This window comes from Pseudophryne corroboree, chromosome 6, assembly GCF_028390025.1.
Source record: "Pseudophryne corroboree isolate aPseCor3 chromosome 6, aPseCor3.hap2, whole genome shotgun sequence".
Taxonomy (NCBI): Eukaryota; Metazoa; Chordata; class Amphibia; order Anura; family Myobatrachidae; genus Pseudophryne; species Pseudophryne corroboree.
In genome coordinates, this window is record NC_086449.1 from 333,332,523 (window position 1) to 333,355,935 (window position 23,413).

At 48.0% G+C, this 23,413-nt stretch overlaps 1 protein-coding gene across 4 annotated transcripts in view; it reads left to right on the forward strand.

Annotated features, from left to right (window-relative positions):
• Nucleotides 1-23,413, forward strand: part of ICE2 (interactor of little elongation complex ELL subunit 2) — a 435,266-nt gene that overhangs the window by 123,513 nt on the left and 288,340 nt on the right. The window lies entirely within an intron of this gene.

Here is a 23,413-nt window from a genome sequence, read left to right on the forward strand (position 1 = left end):
AGGTGATTCACAAGCTGTTTTCTCAGCAGGTGATAATCAAGGTACCCCTCCTTCAACAAGGACGGGGTTACTATTCCACAATGTTTGTGGTACCGAAACCGGACGGTTCGGTGAGACCCATTTTAAATTTAAAATCCTTGAACACTTATATAAGAAGGTTCAAGTTCAAGATGGAATCACTCAGGGCGGTGATTGCAAGCCTGGACGAGGGGGATTACATGGTATCACTGGACATCAAAGATGCTTACCTGCATGTCCCCATTTACCCTCCTCACCAGGAGTACCTCAGATTTGTGGTACTGGACTGTCATTACCAATTCCAGACGTTGCCGTTTGGTCTGTCCACGGCACCGAGGGTATTTACCAAGGTAATGGCCGAAATGATAATACTCCTTCGAAAAAAGGGAATTTTAATTATCCCGTACTTGGACGATCTCCTTATAAAGGCGAGGTCCAGGGAACAGTTGTTGATCGGAGTAGCACTTGCTCGGGAAGTGCTACAACAGCACGGCTGGATCCTGAATTTTCCAAAGTCGCAGCTGGCTCCTACAACGCGTCTACTGTTCCTGGGGATGGTTCTGGACACGGAACAGAAAAAAGTGTTTCTCCCGGAGGAGAAGGCCAAGGAGTTGTCATCTCTAGTCAGAGACCTCCTAAAACCAAAACAGGTGTCGGTGCACCATTGCACGCGAGTCCTGGGAAAGATGGTGGCTTCTTACGAAGCAATTCCTTTCGGAAGGTTCCATGCAAGGATCTTTCAGTGGGATCTGTTGGACAAGTGGTCCGGATCGCATCTTCAGATGCATCGGCTGATAACCCTGTCTCCAAGGACCAGGGTGTCTCTGTTGTGGTGGCTGCAGAGTGCTCATCTTCTTGAGGGCCGCAGATTCGGCATACAGGACTGGGTCCTGGTGACCACGGATGCCAGCCTTCGAGGTTGGGGGGCAGTCACACAGGGAAGAAACTTCCAAGGACTATGGACAAGTCAGGAGACTTCCCTACACATAAATATTCTGGAACTAAGGGCCATTTACAATGCCCTAAGTCAGGCAAGACCCCTGCTTCAACACCAGCCGGTGCTGATCCAGTCAGACAACATCACGGCGGTCGCCCATGTAAACCGACAGGGCGACACAAGAAGCTTGATGGCGATGGCAGAAGCCACAAGGATTCTCCGATGGGCGGAAAATCACGTGATAGCACTGTCAGCAGTGTTCCTTCCGGGAGTGGGCAACTGGGAAGCAGACTTCCTCAGCAGGCACGACCTCCACCCGGGAGAGTCGGGACTTCATCCAGAAGTCTTCAAGCTGATTGTAAATCGCTGTGAACGGCCACAGGTGGACATGATGGCGTCCCGCCTCAACAAAAAGCTAAAAAAATATTGCGCCAGGTCAAGGGACCCTCAGGCGATAGCTGTGGACGCTCTAGTGACACCGTGGGTGTACCAGTCGGTTTATGTGTTCCCTCCTCTGCCTCTCATACCCAAGGTACTGAGAATAATAAAAAGGAGAGGAGTAAGAACTATACTTGTGGTTCCGGATTGGCCAAGAAGAGCTTGGTACCCACAACTTCAGAAATGATCTCAGAGGACCCATGGCCTCTGCCGCTCAGACAGGACCTGCTGCTGCAAGGACCCTGTCTGTTCCAAGACTTACCGCGGCTGCGTTTGACGGCATGGCGGTTGAACGCCGGATCCTGAAGGAAAAGGGCATTCCGGAGGAAGTCATTCCTACGCTGATTAAAGCTAGGAAGGAGGTGACCGCAAACCATTATCACCGCATATGGCGAAAATATTTTGCGTGGTGTGAGGCCAGAAGGGCCCCAACGTAGGAGTTTCAGCTGGGTCGATTTCTGCACTTCCTACAGTCAGGGGTGACTATGGGCCTAAAATTGGGTTCCATTAAGGTCCAGATTTCGGTTCTTTAGATTTTCTTCCAAAAAGAACTGGCTTCACTGCCTGAAGTTCAGACGTTTGTTAAAGGAGTGCTGCATATTCAGCCCCCTTTTGTGCCTCCAGTGGCACCTTGGGATCTCAACGTGGTGTTGAATTTCCTTAAGTCACATTGGTTTGAGCCACTTAAAACCGTGGAACTAAAATATCTCACGTGGAAAGTGGTCATGCTGTTGGCCTTGGCTTCGGCCAGGCGTGTGTCAGAATTGGCGGCTTTGTCATGTAAAAGCCCTTATCTGATTTTCCATATGGATAGGGCGGAATTGAGGACTCGTCCCCAATTTCTTCCTAAGGTGGTATCAGCTTTTCATTTGAACCAACCTATTGTGGTGCCTGCGGCTACTAAGTACTTGGAGGATTCCAAGTTGCTGGACGTAGTCAGAGCCCTGAAAATCTATGTTTCCAGGACGGCTGGAGTCAGGAAAACGAACTCGCTATTTATCCTGTATGCGCCCAACAAGCTGGGTGCTACTGCTTCAAAGCAGTCTATTGCTCGCTGGATCTGTAGTACGATTCAACTTGCACATTCTGCGGCTGGACTGCCGCATCCTAAATCTGTAAAAGCCCATTCCACGAGGAAAGTGGGCTCTTCTTGGGCTGCTGCCCGAGGGGTCTCGGCTTTACAACTTTGCCGAGCTGCTACTTGGTCGGGTTCAAACACATTTGCTAAATTCTACAAGTTTGATACCCTGGCTGAGGAGGACCTTGAGTTTGCTCATTCGGTGCTGCAGAGTCATCCGCACTCTCCCGCCCGTTTGGGAGCTTTGGTATAATCCCCATGGTCCTTACGGAGTTCCCAGCATCCACTAGGACGTCAGAGAAAATAAGATTTTACTCACCGGTAAATCTATTTCTCGTAGTCCGTAGTGGATGCTGGGCGCCCATCCCAAGTGCGGATTGTCTGCAATACTTGTATATAGTTATTGCCTAACTAAAAGGCTTATTGTTATGAGCCATCTGTTCGTGAGGCTCAGTTGTTATTCATACTGTTAACTGGGTATAGTATCACGAGTTGTACGGTGTGATTGGTGTGGCTGGTATGAGTCTTACCCGGGATTCCAAAATCCTTTCCTTATTGTGTCAGCTCTTCCGGGCACAGTTTCCTAACTGAGGTCTGGAGGAGGGGCATAGAGGGAGGGAGCCAGTGCACACCAGGTAGTCCTAAATCTTTCTTAGTTGTGCCCAGTCTCCTGCGGAGCCGCTATTCCCCATGGTCCTTACGGAGTTCCCAGCATCCACTACGGACTACGAGAAATAGATTTACCGGTGAGTAAAATCTTATTATATATATATTACACAGAATATACGATTTGGTATTTTTACTGTGTGTTTCAGTCACCTCATACCGCTTAAATCCTCTGTTTTGTGTCCTGTGATTATGGTCACATAACACAGGTGGTTATTTGCAGATATTGTGTTTGTCTGGCTAAATTGTACTGTTACGCCCTAAAGCTTCATTCCTTATAATGTCTGCCACACAGGGCAGGATATCTGCGGACGCTTCTGCATCCTGCAATACTGGGACCACTGATTTACCTGAGGGAGAAGTTTTCGCTGCTGGTTCAGGCGCTGAGTGCCATACACCCAGTCAAATTGCAGCACCTGTGGCCAATCGACCCACCTTGGGCAGCGTTCTCAAGTATGCGGACTACACTATTGACACGTCTTACACCTCCCTGTGGGACCTCCTGAGCTATTGCAGCCACATATTGTCCCTGTAGTTAATTTGCCTTGGGCGGACACTCTGTCTACCCAATTACAACAATTTAAATCAATCTTTGGTTAGACAAAGGTCTACACCATGCCCCTCTGGGGCCAAGGGGTCATCTAAACGGGCCATTTCTTCCTCACAATCCACTAATATTTCGGATAATTCTTCCGATGAGGATGGGGAATATAGTGATCCATCAGACACTGATACAGTTGCTTCTGATGAGGAATCTACAACCCAGGTTCATGTTCCTGACCTAGTGGAGGCTATTAAGCTAATTCTTCAAATAGATGATGACATTGAGCCTACTATTGCGTCTAAGAAACCTGATAAATTCAAACGTCAGAAGGTTGCTAAAGTAGTCTTACCACATTCTGACCATTTACTTGACATACGTCAGGAATCCTGGTCGTCTCCAGGAAATAAATTTTCCCTGTCTAAAAAGATGCTAGCTCGTTATCCTTATACACTCGGCAATGCAAATACTAGGTTTTATGGTGTCGACATGGTAGAGTACGCTCAATTTCACTCCGCCCTCTGCAGAGGTTAATCCTTTCCATGTGGGACGGCCTGCCTCATCGGATCAGATTTCAAATGATCTCCTTGACTCCGGAGGTTTGTCTGTCACTAGGCTGGTGGCTACAGGACCAACAGTTGAGCAGGGGCCGTTCCTTCTGGATCTCCACCTGGTTCCTCCTGACAAAGGATGCCAGTCTGCTGGGTTGGTGCGCGGTGTTGGAGCAACACTCTCTCCAAGGTTGGTGGACCAGGGAGGAATCTTTCCTACTGATAAACATCCTGGAATTGCGGGCAGTGTTCAATGCGCTTACACTGGCTCTGCCTCTAGTACAGAACAGGCCTGTTCAAGTACAATCAGACAACGCCACCACGGTGGCGTACATAAGTCATCAAGCGGCACTTGAAGCCGCATGGCAATGCTGGAAGTATCAAAAATCCTCCGTTGGGCGGAACGCCATCTGCCAGCAATATCGGCAGTGTTCATCCCCGGAGTCCTCAACTGGGAAGTGGATTTCCTCAGTCGGCAGGACGTTCACGCCGGAGAGTGGAGTCTTCATCCAGAAGTTTTTCAACTCCTAGTGGACAAGTGAGGCCTACCAGATGTGGACTTGATGCATCTCGACACAATCACAAGGTTCCGGTCTTCGGATCAAGGACAAGGGATCCTCAAGCAGTGTTCGTGGACGCACTGGCTATTCCATGGAAGTTTCGGCTGCCATACGTATTTCGTAGAACTCTGGGAAAGAGTGACACTGGAGGGGAAGTTCAAGCAAGAATGAGGAATACTACTTCTAGTCGCTCCAGTGTGGCCAAGACGGCATTGGTTCTCAGACCTGCAGGGTCTATCGATAGAGCGTCCTCTTCTACTTCCTCAACGCCCAGAGCTCCTCATTCAGAGGCGGTTATTCAAACTATGTTGAAGGCCCGCAAATCGGCTTCTGCACGGATTTATTACAGGGTCTGGAACTCTTACTTCACATGGTGTGCTGCTAAAAATTATGATGTCTATTCGTTCAGATCTTCCAGGCTTTTGGCTTTCTGAAACAAGGCCTAGATTTAGGCCTTCGTCTGGCCTCCCTCAAGGTTCATATATCGGCCTTGTCGGTGTGGTTTCAGAGAAAAATTGCGCCTATACCTGACGTTCATACTTAAACTCAGGGTGTTTTACGGAATCAGCCTCCCTATGTCCCTCCTGTGGCTCAATAGGATCTGTCAGTTGTCTTAAATGCCCTGCAAGAGTCTCCATTTGAACCTCTTGAGTCTGTGGATCTTAAATGTCTTACACTTAAGGTCATGTTTTTACTGGCTATTGCCTCTGCTAGGAGGGTGTTGGACTTAGACGCCTTGTCCTGTCGTCCACTCTTCAAACTCGCCCTGGTTATCTACCTAAGGCGAGATCATCTTTTCATCTTAACCAAGAGATTGTGGTTTCGGTCTTTATCTTTTCTGGTTTGTCCTCCAAAGAGCGGTCTTTGGATGTGGTACGGGCTCTCCGTATTTACGTGGAGAGGACCGTCTCCCTCAGGAGGTTAGACGCCCTTTTTGTACTTTATGGTTTTCACAAACGAGGCTGGCCTGCGAATGAGCAAACCTTGGCCAGATGGATTAGAATGGTGATTGCACAAGCTTATGCACAGGCTGGTCTTCCAGCTCCTGCTGCTATCAAGGCCCTTTCTACCCCGTTTGTTGGCCCTTCTTAGGCATCCCGCCGAGGCGCGTCTGCTGAACAATCGTGCAAGGCGGCTACGTGGTCCTCTGTGAACACGTTCATCAGCTTCTATGCCTTTGATACTTCCGCCTCTGGGGATGCTTCCTTTGGACGCCCTGTTCTTGTCCCGCTACAGTGCGTCCCCTCCCATGAGGAACTGCTTTAGGACATACCCGATGTTATTCCCTGTGGAATAGCAGTGTACTCCGCTGCAGAATAGGAGATTTATGGTAGACTTACCATGGTTAAATCTTTCTGTGAGGTACACTGGATTCCACAGGGCGCCCACCCTGACGCAATTAGCTGCTTTGGGTTTGTATGGCATTAACCGCTAGTCCCTTCTCCTGTCGTGAGAATGTGGTTCTATGTGACTAACATCTACCGTCTTTTACCTGCTACTGCATTGGACTGGTTAACGAAACTGAGCTCCAGTGCCTGGAGGTGATGTTATAGAGGAGGCGGTGCAGTGCATCCTGGGAACAGTCAAAGCTTTAGCCTGTTGGTGCCTCGGATCAAGATCCAACTCTACACCCGATGTTGTTCCCTGTGGAATCCAGTGTACCTCGCAGAAAGAGATTTAACCATGGTAAGTCTACCATAATCTCCTTTTCCCTATGTGAATAAATGCAATGGAGATACTAGAGCAGTGGGACTAAAACCATCACCTTGCAGATTCACACAATGTGGAAATTGGTGAGTATCCCACTCACTTAGAACAAATGGTAAATTAAGGTTTATTGAGTGCGCCTCTCATGTTGGTGGTAACAAAGCATACCCGTACTCACGATGTGGGATTCTGCAACGTTTACATAAAGGTTTCTTTTACAAAGATGTGGGGCTTAGCCCTTGTTCGAATCAGGTCAAGGAGTAGTACCAATGTGGTAAAAGGGTATTTAATACGATAAAAAATAAATATTATAAATGGATACAAAATAAAATTTGATAGAAGGATAAAACACAATAAAAAATGACAGATGATTGTGCTCCATCTAACAGGATAGCGGCAGTCTAGCAACTGGTGGTGCAGTGGTGTGGCATACAGTTTGCTCATGGATGGTGGGTTAGACAGCGGAGGTCTCAGCCATGACAGTGGGCAGCACTAGCTAGTGTAATGGTGGCCTGTGTTTGGGATAGTTTGGTCTGTGTTCCGTGTGACCGGTGTTCCTGTGTGCCTGCATAATGGGCGCTGCCATGTTGGAGACCATCAGGTGACTGGCAGTATACAATTGTCAGCCAGAGGGTATTCCTGGGCCAATCGGTGCGCGGTTATGCCTATAAAGCCAGTCCAAGCCCAGAGGGGAATCGCCAATGCACTACTTCTGGGAGCTGCTTGTTACTGTGCTCCCTGCTGTGGTTGTCTGTTCTGTTTTGGTGCCTAAAAGGAACCCGTATTAGCTTTGTGCTCTGCTAAGCGCTTGGTTGTACTCCAGTCCACCTAGCCTGCATCGTTGGGCTCTGTGGCTAATCCTGCTGATTGGTCAGGAGACATCCTGTAAAGCTAGAACTGCTTACACCTCGGCATATCCAGTGTAGCTGCCATTGCTCCGCATCTCAGTATATACGGTGTAACTGTCACTGTCACTGTTCCGCATATCAGTATATCCTGTGTAGGGGAACTACTCCGCATCCCAGTATATCCTGTATATCATAACACAGCTCATCTAAAACACCTGGTACTGCTCTACCTTCCAGCATATAAAGATAGATGGTTTTGCACCACAATCCAGCACACCTAGTGCTCCTAGGGTCCAATACTTACCTGATTCCATCTGCAACCAGCAGTCTGGTTCTATACTCGCCTATTATTTGGTCTCCTGCTTCACTTAGTACGCACCTACCAACCCTAGTGTGTACATGTGAAGGAACTATGGGGGTCATTCCGAGTTGATCGCTAGCTGCCGTTGTTCGCAGCACAGCGATCAGGCTAAAAATCGGCATTTCTGTGCATGCGTACGGGCCGCAGTGCGCACGCGCAACGTACTTTCGCAAAAACTATGCAGTTTCACACAAGGTTGAGTGACGCTTTTCAGTCGCTCTGCTGATCGGTGAGTGATTGACAGGAAGTGGGTGTTTCTGGGGGATAACTGAGCGTTTCCGGGAGTGTGCTAAAAACGCAGGCGTGTCAGGTAAAAACGCAGGCGTGCCTGAGGAAACGGGGTAGTGGCTGGCCGGACGCAGGGCGTGTTTGTGACGTCAAAGCAGGAACTAAACAGACTGAAGTGATCGCAAGGTAAGATAGGTCTGCAGCTACTCTGAAACTGCTTGAAAAAATGTCAGCACTGTTCTACTAACCCTTCGTTCGCACTTCTGCTAAGCTTAGATACACTCCCAGAGGGCGGCGGCTTAGCGTTTGCACTGCTGCTAAAAGTAGCTAGCGAGCGATCAACTCGGAATGAGAGCCTATATTGTATCTCGTTGTCTCAGTCCAACCCCTAGTGAATCCTCCCACTACTCCTTCCACCTTGTCAGTGATAAAAACTCAAGTTCTGACAACTAAATAAGTGATGTGTCATACTGTCAATTCACTTCCTATTAACGTCTTTCCTTCTGCACTGCATAGTATGCTCCTTGTTTGCCTGCTAAATCTTTGATTCTTCCTTCTGCTCCTCTTCCCTCTCCGTTTATCTCTTTATAATCTTCCATCTTCTTTCTCTTACGTCCTAGATGATGCTGGGGTTCATATTAGTACCATGGGGTATAGACGGGTCCACCAGGAGCCATTTGCACTTTAAGAGTTTAACAGTGTGGGCTTGCTCCTCCCTCTATGCCCCTCCTACCAGACTCTGTTTAGAAAATGTTCCCGGAGGAGCCGGTCACAGCTAGGGGAGCTCTACAGAGCTTCTTTAGTAAAGTTTATTTTAGAGTTTTTTATTTTACAGGGAGGCTGCTGACAACAGCCTCCCTGCAATGAGGGACTGAGGGGGGAAGCAGTGTCCGCCCTGCGGGGTCTGAGCCACTGTCTTCGCTGACTGGACACTGAGCTCCAGAGGAGATAGATCGCTCCCCGCCACAGGGGAACGCTCACCCCAGCAGCATGCCGCCATCCCCTTGCAGAGCTGAAGTGTGGCGAGTGAGTCATCTGCTCCCTAACAAGCAGGGAGCCGATGTGAAGATGGCGGCTACAGGGTAGGAGCGCAGAACTAACCGCTCCGGGGGCTCAGCGGTACTTGGTTCGGTGTTGTGAGGGGCGCCCTGAGCCGGTGCCTTGACCCTACACTGACCAGAAAGCCTGTCGGGGTCCTCGGATCTCAGCAAGCATAAAATCCTCAGGCCAGTATAATCTTGGAAGAGCGGGATGACAGCGCCATTAAGGGGGCAGAGCTTCTCCTCAAAGCGGACACAGCAGCGTTCAGCGCCATTTTCCTGCCTGCAGACACGCTGCCAGTGAAAGAGCAGTCCCTCCAGAGCAACTCCAGCTATCTGTACGGTACCAGGGGGTTGTAGAAGGGAGGGAAGTCTGTGTATAGACTGTGTCACCTATTAAGGGACACAGCGCGGGTTAAGGGTCTCCCTATACCTATATAGCGCTGTTTGTGGGTTGGCTCCAATCTCTGTGTCTCTCTGCCATTCTTGGGGGGGGGGGGGGGGGAACTCTGTCTGCCCTGTACCCTGTGTGTGTGTATGTGGGGTGTACAGGCAAACATGTCTGGAGACTCTGTCTCATATGCTGCAGAGGATATATCTTCTCAGGAAGATCCCATCCCATGTAATCAGGATTGCACTGTTGTAGCGCAGATCCCAGCTAGAGAACCGGAGTGGTTAGCCTCTCTTAGGGGGGCTATTTCTCAGATTTCTGAAACGGTTGCAAGGACTGAGCATCCAACTCGGGTATTGCAGTCCTCTATGGCAGTGTGGTCTGATACTGCTCCCCCGGGGCCCCCTGCGGTACATTCTCAGAAACGTGCTCTTGCCCAGATTATGCAGGATGACAGGGATACCGATTCTGACACAGCAGACGGTGAAGGGGATGTGTCGCGGGGGACGGCATCTGATGATTGAGGTCATGTGGGATGTGTTACATATTTCTCCGGCATGGTCCACAGGTTATCCACAGGATAACATTGTTATAGGCTGGAGCGACAGCAGATTAGCACCAAACGATCACAAGCTTTCTGGCCTCCCAGGATGCACCGGGCTCGTCCATATAATCCCGCCCACCGACTCAGTCAAATCAGTTTTTTTTTTGGTGCGGCTGCTGTGTTCTGGCAGCCCTGAGCTTTATTTAATTTATTTTTATAGCCTTACTATGTTTTTGAGTGATCTTTCCTAACAGCGTCTTAAACGCATATTGGAAAGAGTCGCTCCAACAACTCTCCGCCGTGTCGCAACAACGCTTACCCACGGTACAAGTGCTCTCTCGACGGGCGTCTGTGTCGGATGTTACTAGCAGGTCCAGCAGACGTTACCAGGCTGTGGCCGGAGCATGGGGAGAAGGTAAGGCATCGGTTCCGCTTAGAAGGGGAATACGGACACAGCCGCACTGTTTTGGGAGGAGACTACCAAACAGTAGCTGGCGTGCCACCACCACGGGTGCTCTAGCGCTAGGCTTTAGGGATCATAAGGCGCCAGGATTAGTTTGAGGCTGCGATCCCTAGGGTTGATGTCAGCAGTGGGGAGTCAGACGCTCTCCTGGTCGCCCCTCCCCCCAGTTCATGACCAGTTTCCATGCGTCTCCCGCCATGAACTGAATGCCTCACTTCCGTCTCAGACGCTACCACGAGGGGACTCGGTCGCAGCATAGGCCGCTGCATCTGTATACACTAAGGTTTACCGCTAAGAGACTGGGTCGCATACACGAGCGTCTGTATGCACTAACGTTCACTGAGCGTCTGTGTCCATTAAAAATTAACGGAGCGGCAGTGTACACTAGTAGCGTCTGGATCCACTCAGCGGTTTCTAAACGTATTGATCGATCCTGGAAGTGGGTTGAGTCTCCCTGTATCCCACTCTACAGAGTAAGGGTTATACAGCACTAAATTTCTATCTACTGTTATTTAAGTTTAGTGCCTATTGCATATGAGTTTTGTACAATACTGTGGTTTTCTCCGCAATTGCGTCTGAATACATTAAAATAACTGTATAGCACAGGAAACAGTAAATGTACGCCTACATACTTGAAATGTGTTTGTAGTTGATAACATGCTCATATGACTAATATATAGCATGTGGCTGAATGCTAGTGTGATTGCTGACTTTATATATGTTTGTCAGTGTTTTTTCTGAACCTCAATGGTGGTGCTTGGGTTGAGGTCAGATTGATATCACTTTTATACATATAAAGTGTGTTCAGTCACAGATTGTGTAGTATACTGTGGAAAAGCTGATTGTTTATTATGTCTAAGAGCGGCAAAGGTGACGAGGTTTCATTAACAGTAACACCAACACTCAAAACACTCAAATGGCTGTCTAGCTGAGCTCCAGGAGTGGATGAGCGCCAGTTGGCTGCGACTGAACCCGGATAAAACAGAGGTCCTTATGATACGACCGCAACATCAAAGTACAAGACTGCAGCATAGCCAACCAACTGGACTTACACTCGGGGATTCAGAATTACAGACCAGTGATCGTGTGCGGAATCTTGGCGTTGTCCTGGATGGTGGCTTGACACTTAAACATCAGATAGCCACAATCAAATCCTCATTCTTTCACCTGAGGAACATAGGCAGAATCAAGCACTTAATTCCCTCTGATGATCTGCCAAAAGTCATACATGCATTTGTATCATCTCGATTAGACTACTGTAATGCCCTCTACCTTGGTCTCCCAGCAAAAGAATTGCAACGCTTACAGCTGGTACAAAACACAGCTGCCATGCTGTTAACCAACCAGCCCCGTTCTAGCCACATAACACCCATCCTCTACTCCCTTCACTGGCTGCCTGTAAGATGGAGAATCATCTTCAAGATTGGCTTACTGAGTTTCAAAGCATTACATGACCAGGGCCCAAGGTACCTGAAACAGCTTCTGACCCCATACTGCCCCACTCGATTACTGCGATCTGTAGATGAAGGACTTTTAGCAGTACCTTGTATCTCCCGTAATTCATCTGGGGGTCGAGCTTTTAGTCATGCGGCTCCGACTCTATGGAACTCACTTCCCCGCACAGTGCGAGAGGCCCCAACTATAGAATCCTTCAAAAGTAGACTCAAGACTTTCCTGTTTACTCAAGAATTTCCATAATGTCCCTTTCTCTATCGTCCTAGTGGATGCTGGGGTTCCTGAAAGGACCATGGGGAATAGCGGCTCCGCAGGAGACAGGGCACAAAAAGTAAAGCTTTAGGATCAGGTGGTGTGCACTGGCTCCTCCCCCTATGACCCTCCTCCAAGCCAGTTAGATTTTGTGCCCGGCCGAGAAGGGTGCAATCTAGGTGGCTCTCCTAAAGAGCTGCTTAGGAAAGTTTAGCTTAGGTTTTTTATTTTACAGTGAGTCCTGCTGGCAACAGGATCACTGCAACGAGGGACTTAGGGGAGAAGAAGTGAACTCACCTGCGTGCAGGATGGATTGGCTTCTTGGCTACTGGACATCAGCTCCAGAGGGACGATCACAGGTACAGCCTGGATGGTCACCGGAGCCTTGCCGCCGGCCCCCTTGCAGATGCTGAAGTAAGAAGAGGTCCAGAATCGGCGGCAGAAGACTCCTCAGTCTTCTAAAGGTAGCGCACAGCACTGCAGCTGTGCGCCATTTTCCTCTCAGCACACTTCACACGGCAGTCACTGAGGGTGCAGGGCGCTGGGAGGGGGGCGCCCTGGGAGGCAAATGAATACCTATTTTGGCTAAAAATACCTCACATATAGCCTCCGGAGGCTATATGGAGATATTTAACCCCTGCCAGAATCCGTTAAGAGCGGGAGACGAGGCCGCCGAAAAAGGGGCGGGGCCTATCTCCTCAGCACACAGCGCCATTTTCCCTCACAGAAAGGCTGGAGGGAAGGCTCCCAGGCTCTCCCCTGCACTGCACTACAGAAACAGGGTTAAAACAGAGAGGGGGGGCACTAATTTGGCGATATGCTTATATATATATTAAGATGCTATAAGGGAAAACACTTATATAAGGTTGTCCCTATATAATTATAGCGTTTTTGGTGTGTGCTGGCAAACTCTCCCTCTGTCTCTCCAAAGGGCTAGTGGGTCCTGTCCTCTATCAGAGCATTCCCTGTGTGTGTGCTGTGTGTCGGTACGTGTGTGTCGACAGGTAGGAGGACGATGTTGGTGAGGAGGCGGAGCAATTGCCTGTAATGGTGATGTCACTCTCTAGGGAGTCGACACCGGAATGGATGGCTTATTTAGGAAATTACGTGATAATGTCAACACGCTGCAAGGTCGGTTGACGACATGAGACGGCCGACAAACAATTAGTACGGTCCAGACGTCTCAAAAACACCGTCAAGGGTTTTAAAACGCCCGTTTACTTTAGTCGGTAGACACAGACAGGGACACTGAATCCAGTGTCGACGGTGAATAAACAAACGTATTCCTTATTAGGGCCACACGTTAAAGGCAATGAAGGAGGTGTTACGTATTTCTGATACTACAAGTACCACAAAAGAGGGTATTATGTGGGATGTGAAAAAACTACCATAGTTTTTCCTGAATCAGATAAATTAAATAAAGTGTGTGATGATGCGTGGGTTCCCCCCGATAGAAAATTATGGGCGGTATACCCTTTCCCGCCAGAAGTTAGGGCGCGTTGGGAAACACCCCTTAAGGTGGATAAGGCGCTCACACGCTTATCAAAACAAGTGGCGGTACCGTCTATAGATAGGGCCGTCCTCAAGGACCAGCTGACAAGGCTGGAAAATATAATAAAAAGTATATACACACATACTGGTGTTATACTGCGGCCAGCGATCGCCTCAGCCTGGATGTGCAGAGCTAGGGTGGCTTGGTCGGATTCCCTGACTAAAAATATTGATACCCTTGACAGGGACAGTATTTTATTGACTATAGAGCATTTCTATATATGCGAGATGCACAGAGGGATATTTGCACTCTGGCATCATGAATAAACGCGATGTCCATAACTGCCAGAAGATGTTATGGACACGACAGTGGTCAGGTGATGCAGATTCCAAACGGCACAGTATGGCCGTATAAAGGAAGAGGACTTGTTTGGGGTCGGTCCATCGGACCTGGTGGTCACGGCAACTGCTGGAAAATCCACCGTTTTTTACCCTAAGTCACATCTCTGCAGAAAAAGACACCGTCTTTTCAGCCTCAGTCCTCTCGTCCCTATAAGATCATATCTGCCCAGGGATAGAGGAAAGGGAAGAAGACTGCAACAGGCAGCCTATTCCCAGGAACAGAAGCGTTCCACCGCGTCTGACAAGTTCTCAGCATGGCGCTGAGACCGTACAGGACCCCTGGATCCTACAAGTAGTATCCCGGGGGTACAGATGGGAATGTCGAGACGTTTCCCCTTCGCAGGCTCCTGAAGTCTGCTTTACCAAGTCTCCCTCCGACAAGGAGGTAGTATGGGAAAAAATTCACAAGCTGTGTTCCCAGCAGGTGACAATTAAATTACCCCTCCTACTACAGAAAAGGGGTATTATTCCACACTATATTGTGGTACTGAAGCCAGAAGGCTAGGTGAGACTTATTCTAAAAAATTTTTTTTGAACACTTACAAAGGTTCAAATTAAGATGAAGTCACTCAGAGCAGTGATAACGAACCAAGGGGACTATATAGTGTCCCGGGACATCAGGGATGCTTACCTCTATGTCCCAAATTTGCCCTTCTCACTAAGGGTACCTCAGGTTCGTGGTGCAGAACTGTCACTATCAGTTTCAGACGCTGCCGTTTGGATTGTCCACGGCACCCCGGGGTCTTTACCAAGGTAATGGCCGAATTGATGATTCTTCTTCGAAGAAAAGGCGTCTTAATTATCCCTTACTTGGACGATCTCCTGATAGGGGCATAGTCCAGGGAACAGTTGGAGGTCGGAGTAGCACTATCTCGGATACTGCTACAATCAGCACGGGTGGATTCTAAATATTCCAAAATCGCAGCTGATCCCGACGACACGTCTGCTGTGCCTAGGGATGATTCTGGACACAGTCCAGAAAAAGGTGTTTCTCCCGGAAGAGAAAGCCAGGGAGTTATCCGAGCAAGTCAGGAACCTCCTAAAAACAGTGCATCATTGCACAAGGGTCCTGGTAAAAATGGTGGCTTCCTACGAAGCAATTCCATTCGGCAGATTTCACGTAAGAACTTTTCAGTGGGATCTGCTGGACAAATGGTCCGGATCGCATCTTCAGATGCATCAGCGGATAACCCAATATCCAAGGACAAGGGTGTCTCTCCTGTGGTGGTTATAGAGTGCTCATCTTCTAGAGGGCCGCAGATTCGGCATTCAGGATTGGATGCTGGTAACCACGGAGCCCAGCCTGAGAGGCTGGGGAGCAGTCACACAAGGGAAAAATTTCCAGGGAGTGTGATCAAGTATGGAGACTTTTCTCCACATAAATATACTGGAGCTAAGGGTAAATTTATAATGCTCTAAGCTTAGCAAGACCTCTGCTTCAAGGTCAGCCGGTATTGATCCAGTGGGAAAAACATCACGGCAGTCGCCCACGTAAACAGACAGGGCGACACAAGAAGCAGGAGGGCAATGGCAGAAACTGCAAGGACTTTTCGCTGGGCGGAAAATCATGTGATAACACTGTCAGCAGTTTTTCATCCCGGGAATGGAAACTGGGAAGCAGACTTCCTCAGCACGACCTCCACCCGGGAGAGTGGAAACTTCATTGAGAAGTTTTTTCCACATGATTGTAAACCGTTGGGAAATACCAAAGGTGGACATGATGGCGTCCCGTCTGAACAAAAAACGGGACAGGTATTGCGCCAGGTCAAGGGACCCTCAGGCAATAGATGTGGACGTTCTGGTAACACCGTGGGTGTACCAGTCGGTGTATGTGTTCCCTCCTCTGCTTCTCATACCTAAGGTGCTGAGAATTATAAGACGTAGAGGAGTAAGAACTATACTCATGGCTCCGGATTGGCCAAGAAGGACTTGGTACCCGGAACTTCAAGAGATGCTTACAGAGGTCTTATGGCCTCTGCCGCTAAGAAGGGACTTGCTTCAGCAAGTACCATGTCTGTTCCAAGACTTACCGCAGCTGCGTTTGTCGGCATGGCGATGGAAAGCCGGATCCTAAGGGAAAAAAGGCATTCCGGAAGAGGTCATTCCTACCCTGGTCAAAGCCAGAAAGGAGGTGACCGCACATCATTATCACCACGTGTGGCGAAAATTTGTTGCGTGGTGTGAGGCCAGGAAGGCCCCACAAAGAAATTTCAACTCGGTCGTTTCCTGCATTTCCTGCAAACAGGAGTGTCTATGGGCCTCAAATTGGGGTCCATTAAGGTTCAAATTCGGCCCTGTAAATTTTCTTCCAGAAAGAATTGGCTTCAGTTCCTGAAGTCCAGAAGTTTGTCAAGGGAGTATTGCATATACAAACCCCTTTTTTGTGCCTCCAGTGGCACTGTGGGATCTCAGCGTAGTTCTGGGATTTCTCAAATCACATTGGTTTAAAACCAGTCAAATATGTGGATTTGCAGCATCTCACATAAAAAGTGACCATGCTCTTGGCCCTGGCCTGGACCAGGCGAGTGTCAAATTGGTGGTTTTTTCTCAAAAAAGCCCATATCTGTTTGTCCATTCGGACAGGGCAGAGCTGCGGACTCGTCCCCAGTTCTCTCCCTAAGGTGGTGTCAGTGTTTCACCTGAACCAGCTTATTGTGGTGCCTTGCACCTACTAGGGACTTGGAGGACTCCAAGTTGCTAGAAGTTGTCAGGGCCCTGAAAATATATTCCAGGACAGCTGGAGTCAGAAAATCTGACTCGCTGTTTATACTGTATGCACCCAACAAGTTGGGTGCGCCTGTTTCTAAGCAGTCGATTGCTCGTTGGATTTGTAACACAATTCAACTTGCACATTCTGAGGCAGGCCTGCCACAGTCTAAATCGGTTAAGGCCCATTCCACAAGGAAGGTGGGCTCATCTTGGGCGGCTGCCCGAGAGGTCTCGGCATTACAACTCTGCCGAGCAGCTACGTGGTCAGGGGAGAACACGTTTGTAAAATTCTACAAATTTGATATCCTGGCAAAAGAGGACCTGGAGTTCTCTCATTCGGTGCTGCAGAGTCATCCGCACTCTCCCGCCCGTTTGGGAGCTTTGGTATAATCCCCATGGTCCTTTCAGGAACCCCAGCATCCACTAGGACGATAGAGAAAATAAGAATTTACTTACCGATAATTCTATTTCTCGGAGTCCGTAGTGGATGCTGGGCGCCCATCCCAAGTGCGGATTATCTGCAATACTTGTACATAGTTACAAAAATCGGGTTATTATTGTTGTGAGCCATCTTTTCAGAGGCTCCGCTGTTATCATACTGTTAACTGGGTTTAGATCACAAGTTGTACGGTGTGATTGGTGTGGCTGGTATGAGTCTTACCCGGGATTCAAAATTCCTCCCTTATTGTGTACGCTCGTCCGGGCACAGTACCTAACTGGCTTGGAGGAGGGTCATAGGGGGAGGAGCCAGTGCACACCACCTGATCCTAAAGCTTTACTTTTTGTGCCCTGTCTCCTGCGGAGCCGCTATTCCCCATGGTCCTTTCAGGAACCCCAGCATCCACTACGGACTCCGAGAAATAGAATTATCGGTAAGTAAATTCTTATTTTTAGTATCTCCATGCTTCTGTATTTTATGAAAATGTACTTCATTATTTTCTGTACTATATTATTTATTTATTTATTAACAGTTTCTTATATAGCGCAGCAAATTCCGTTGCGCTTTACAATTTGAAATAACAATAACAAACTGGGTGATAACAGTCATAGAGGTAGGAAGGCCCTGCTCGCAAGCTTACAATCAATAATGCTATGTATCTATTAAGCGCCTTGAGTCCTATTGGTGAAAGAGCGCTATATAAATAAAATTATTATTATTATTATTATTAAAACATGTTTATCCTGCAAGGTGGGGTTAATAACTCAATCTTTGGAAAATGAGGGGTTATGTGCAAATTGTTTTTCGTTTCAGCAGATTACAAGGTTGATCCCTGTTCAACAACAAATAGATCCACCTTGGGCCATATTTGCACAAACCCTATCTAGTATAGCTGACAGGTTGGTCCCTGCAGCTCCAACCGCAGGAATAGGGTACATTATTAACCCATACATGCAGCACCCATCTTATGGTATAGCCCCTACAGCTACGCCCAATAGGAAATATAGAATTCCCCAAAAAATGGGATTCAGATTACCCTTTTCCAACAAGGGACTGTTTAAAAAGAGAAGTGCCTCCTAAGGTAGATACGCACGTCATTCAACTAGTGCGAAAATCTATTTTACCCTTGCCATCTACGTCATTAAATAATGTCACAGACAGAAGAGTGGATGGATTTTTGAAAAACATATTTTCTCTGTCAGGGGCAGTCATAAGGCCTGCTATGGCAGTTGAATGGGCAGAAGAATTGGAAAATGGGCTCTCAGCACCTACTAGGGAGCAGGAATCTCATATAGCCCATATGAAACAGGCTGCGCTATTCCTAGAAGAAGCAGCAATGGATATGGTTATGATTGCTTCTAAAGCATCAGCCTTAACGGTAGCTGCTTGCAGAGCAATTTATCTTCGTAAATGGAAAGCTGATTCAGAATCCAATAAGGTTCTGGAAGCTTTGCCTTTTATTGGGAACATTCTTTTTGGTAAGGAATTGACAGAGATTCTGGAGTCAGAAGCTAAATCCAAGAAGGTCAAGTTTCCTGCCAGTTATACTCCTTAGCCTAAAGGCTCGGGATTTCGACCATTTCGGTGGTAAAGTAAAACAAAAGGTAAAAATGAATCAAAGCAAACCCAGTACAATAAGTCTGGTAAAGCAAGGAAGCAGTGGGCCACTAGAGGGCCAGCTTTCAAACCAGAAAAGAAACCATCAGCCTGATGGTGCGGGCCTCCACTTGGGGGACTCCAAGGTAGGGGTCAGTCTTCTTCAGTTTGCACATATATGGCAGCAGTCTACAACAGACGCTTGGGTGCAAGAAGTGGTATCTCTGGATTGTTTTCCCTTTCAAGAAGCAGCCTCCTCAAAGGTTTTTTTTGTACCAGCCCGTCTCACATAGGGGCGTAGGCCAGGGCCCTGCAAGAAGCAGTTCAGAAATTGCTTCAGTCTGGGGTAATTATTCCAGTAGCTCAGGCACAACGGGGGCAGGGTTTTTACTCCAGAAGCCAAATGGGTCGTTTTGGCCCATCCTCAATCTCAAAATGTTAAACAAATACATTTGGGTCCCAAGGTTCCACATGGAGACATTACGCTCCATAATTTTGGCCATGGAACCAGGGGATTACATGGTATCTCTGGATATACAGGATGCTTACCTGCATGTGCCAATAGCATTGTCCCATCAGTGTTGCCTAAGGTTCGCAATTCTCCAGCAACATTTTCAGTTCCAGACCTTACACTTTGGGTTAGCCACAGCCCCCAGAGTATTTACCAAGATCATGGTGGTTATGGCAGCTCATCTCCGCAAGCAGGGGATAAGAATTTTTCCATACCTCGACAATCTTTTAATCCCGGCACAATCCCAGGAATTGCTCTTGAGCCATCTCCAATAGACAATAACTTGTCTACAGAAACACGGATGGCTCATAAATTGGGCAAAGTCTCTGATTCCGTTACAACGGATGATTCACTTAGGGGCTGTTTTGGATTCAAGTCTGCAGAAAATATTTTTACCTCGGGAAAAGATATCCAAGGTGCAGTTAATGATTCAGGAATTGTTGCACAGTCAAACAATATCAGTTCACACGGCAATGCGAGTGATGGGGTTGATGGTGTCGATGGTGTCAACATTCGACATGGTGGAATATGCACAATTCCACTCAAGACCTTAGCAACATCTGATTCTGACCAAATGGAATGGAGTGAATCAGACAATAAAGAAGCAAATGATGGTACTTCCAGTAAAGGTAAAAAGGTTAGCCTGGTGGCTACAGACATCCCATCTAGACAAGGAGAGACCCTTTTGGATATCAGATTGGGAAATCCTGACAACGGATGCCAGTCTTTAGGGCTGGGGAGCAGTGTCTGGGAAATCATGGTTTCAGGGACAATGGACCACAGTAGAAAGTTGCCTGCCAATAAATCTGTTAGAACTCCGGGCCATATACATGGCACTGATTCAGGCAAAGGACATTCTGCAAGGAAAACCAGTCCAGATCCGCTCGGACAATGCAACGGCAGTAGCGTACCTCAACCATCAGGGAGGAGCTCGCAGCCAAAGAGCAATGAAGGAGGTAAGTCACATAATAAAGTGGGCAGAACTCCATCCAGCATTGTCCGCAGTGTTCGTTCCAGGAGTCCTAAACTGGCAAGAGGATTTCCTCAGTCGACACACCATTCGAGCAACCGAATGGGCTCTACACCCGGAAGTATTTCAGACTCTAGTAGACAAGTGGGGGTTGCCAGAGATAGATCTCAAGGCGTCCCGTCTGAACAACAAGGTTCCGGCATACGGGTCAAGAACAAAAGACCCTGGAGCGTTCCTGGTGGACGCACTGTCAGTGAAATGGGAATTTCATCTGGCTTATCTGTTTCCTCCAATCATCCTGATACCCAAGGTGGTGAGGAAATAAAACAAGCAAAGGGTGCATGATTCTAATAGCTCCGGCTTGGCCCAGAAGGCTTTGGTACATAGATCTGCAGAGGATGTCGATGGATGCTCCAATTCTGCTCCCTCAACGCCCAGATCTACTAAGGCAGGGTCCCTGTTATCACAGGCATCTGGATCGGCTGTCTTTGACGGCGTGGCTGTTGAAACCTCTATCCTAAAGTCAAGAGGTTTTTCACAACAGGTAATTCAAACAATGCTTAGCGCAAGGAAGCCCTCCTCTGCTCGCATTTATCACCGAATATGGCAAGCCTATATTCATTGGTGCAGTGAAAGAAGTATGGATCCAAGATCTTTCAGAGTATCCAGAATCTTAGATTTCCTTCAGGCAGGAATCGATAAGGGTTTGAACGTGGCTTCCTTGAGAGTTAAAGTTTCAGCATTGACTGTATGGTTTCAAAAGAAAATTGCTACTTTACAGGATCTGCGTACTTTTTTTCCAGGGAATGCTGCGCATTCAACCACCTTTTGTTCCTCCTGCAGTACCTTTGGATTTAATTCTGGTCCTCAAAGCCCTTTAAGGGGCACCGTTTGAACCACTTAAAAAAGTGGATCTTAAATGGTTAACAGCTAAAGTACTCTTTCTACTGACTATGGCATCAGCTAGAAGAGTATCAGCTATAGGATCGCTGTCATGTAAGTCTCCTATTCTGATTTTTTTTATCCAGATAAAGCAGTTCTCAGAACTAGGTTTGGTTATCTTCCTAAGGTGGTCTCGAAGTTTCACCGTAACAAAGAAATTGTAGTCCCGGCTTTTCAGGTATCGGGACTGTCTGCGGGAGAAGCGTCGCTGGACGTAGTTCGTGCATTAAGAATCTACGTAGATCGTACCAGTGTCATCAGAAAGACAGATTCTCTCTTCATTCTCTACGGATTTCATAAAAGGGGATGGTCTGCTACTAAACAGACGCTAGCAAGATGGCTCCGAATGACGATTTCAGAAGCATACTCTCGAGCTGATCTCCCTGTTCCGGCTAATGTCTCTGCTCACTCTACACGTAAGGTATGTCCTTCATGGGCAACAGAACAGATATGTAAGGCAGCCACATGGTCTTCCATTAACACATTCATTAGACATTATGCCTTGGATACCTTTGCCTCTGATGACGCTGAATTCGGACGAAAGGTTCTCCTGTCTAATCAGGAGCGTCCCCACCACTAATAATTTTGCTTTGGGAAGTCCCAATGTTATCATGTGGATAACCTGTGGACCCTGCCGGAGAAATATACGTTATGGTAAGAATTTACCGTTGATAACGGTATTTGTCCTACGTCCACAGGTTTCCACAGGGATCCCACCCTGACTCACCTGATTTGAGAATCTTTATACTCACTAACCTCTTCCCTCTTGCGTGGAAGGGTGTGCATGTGTGTTCTTCTCGCCTGAATAGGGTTCTACATAATGCTCCTGCCTAAATGCTTTGGAAACAACTGATTTGACGGAGTTGGTGGGCGGGATTATATGGACGAGCCCGGAGCATCCTGGGAGGCCACAAAGCTCGTGATCGTTTGGTGCCAATCCGCTGTCGCTCCAGCATATCCCAATGTTATCCTGTGGAAACCTGTGGACATAGGAGAAATACCGTTATCAACGGTAAGTTCTTACCATAACGTATATTTCTGACACACCACCTGAGCAGGCTTTTTTTTACAGATAGTAAGAAAGCCCCTCTCACCTTCCCGGCATCTAAGGAATTAAATGCTATATTTGAAAAAGCCTGGGAAAACCCGGAGAAAAAATTCCAGATCCCGAAAAGGGTTCTGGCTGCTTTTCCCTTCCCGGAAGACGATAGAAAGAAATGGGAGTCCGCACCTATAGTTGACTCCTCTGTCTCCAGGCTGTCAAAACAGGTGGTCTTACCTGTCCCGGGATCTACCACGTTGAAAGAACCGGCAGATCGCAAAGTGGATGTTACGCTCAAATCAGTATACACGGCTTCAGGGGCTATACTGCGGCCTACTATTGCCTGTGCATGGATTTCAAAAGCTATAGCAAAGTGGTCAATCACTCTGCAGGAGGACTTGACTACGATGGATGACGTTATATTTATTATTATTTTTTTACATAACATACAGGATTCTGCAGGGTTTCTGGTGGAATCCATGAAGGATCTGGGTTCCATTTCGGCGCGGGGATCTCCTCCACGTCAGTCTCTGCTCGCAGGGGTCTCTGGCTGCGGCAATGGTCTGCGGACGCGGAATCCAGGAAAAGTGTGGAGAGCCTACCCTATACAGGTCAGGCTCTGTTTGGGGAAGTGCTAGATGCGTGGATTGCTACAGCGGGTAAGTCTCCTTTTCTCCCCTCAGCTGCACCAACTTTGAAGAAAACTTTTTCTCCCAACACGTCACATTCCTTTCAGCCCACTAGGACTAGAAAGAACAAGCCCTCTCACACCTTCTTTAGAGGTGGTCGTGCCAAATCCAAAAAGCCTGCTCACGCAGGTTTCCAGGACCAAAAGCCTGCTTCTGGTGCCTCCAAGTCCTCCGCATGACGGTGGACCGCATAGCCTAGAAGTAGGGCAGGTGGGAGCGAGACTTCGGCATTTCAGCCACGTCTGGGTGTCATCCGGCCTGGATACAGGATATTGTGTCCCTGGGATACAGACTGGAGTTTCAAACTATCCCACCTCACTGATTCTTCAAGTCAGGCTTGCCGGCTTTGCCGCCAGACAGAACTATTTTACTGTACGCTATCCGAAAATTGATTTTGTCGGCGGTCATTGTTCCAGTTCCACCTCATCAGCTGAACAAACGTTACTATTCGATCCTTTTTGTGGTACCGAAGCCGGATGGTTTGGTCAGGCCAATTCTGAACTTGAAATCATTGAACTCTTCTGTCAGGGACTTCAAATTCAAA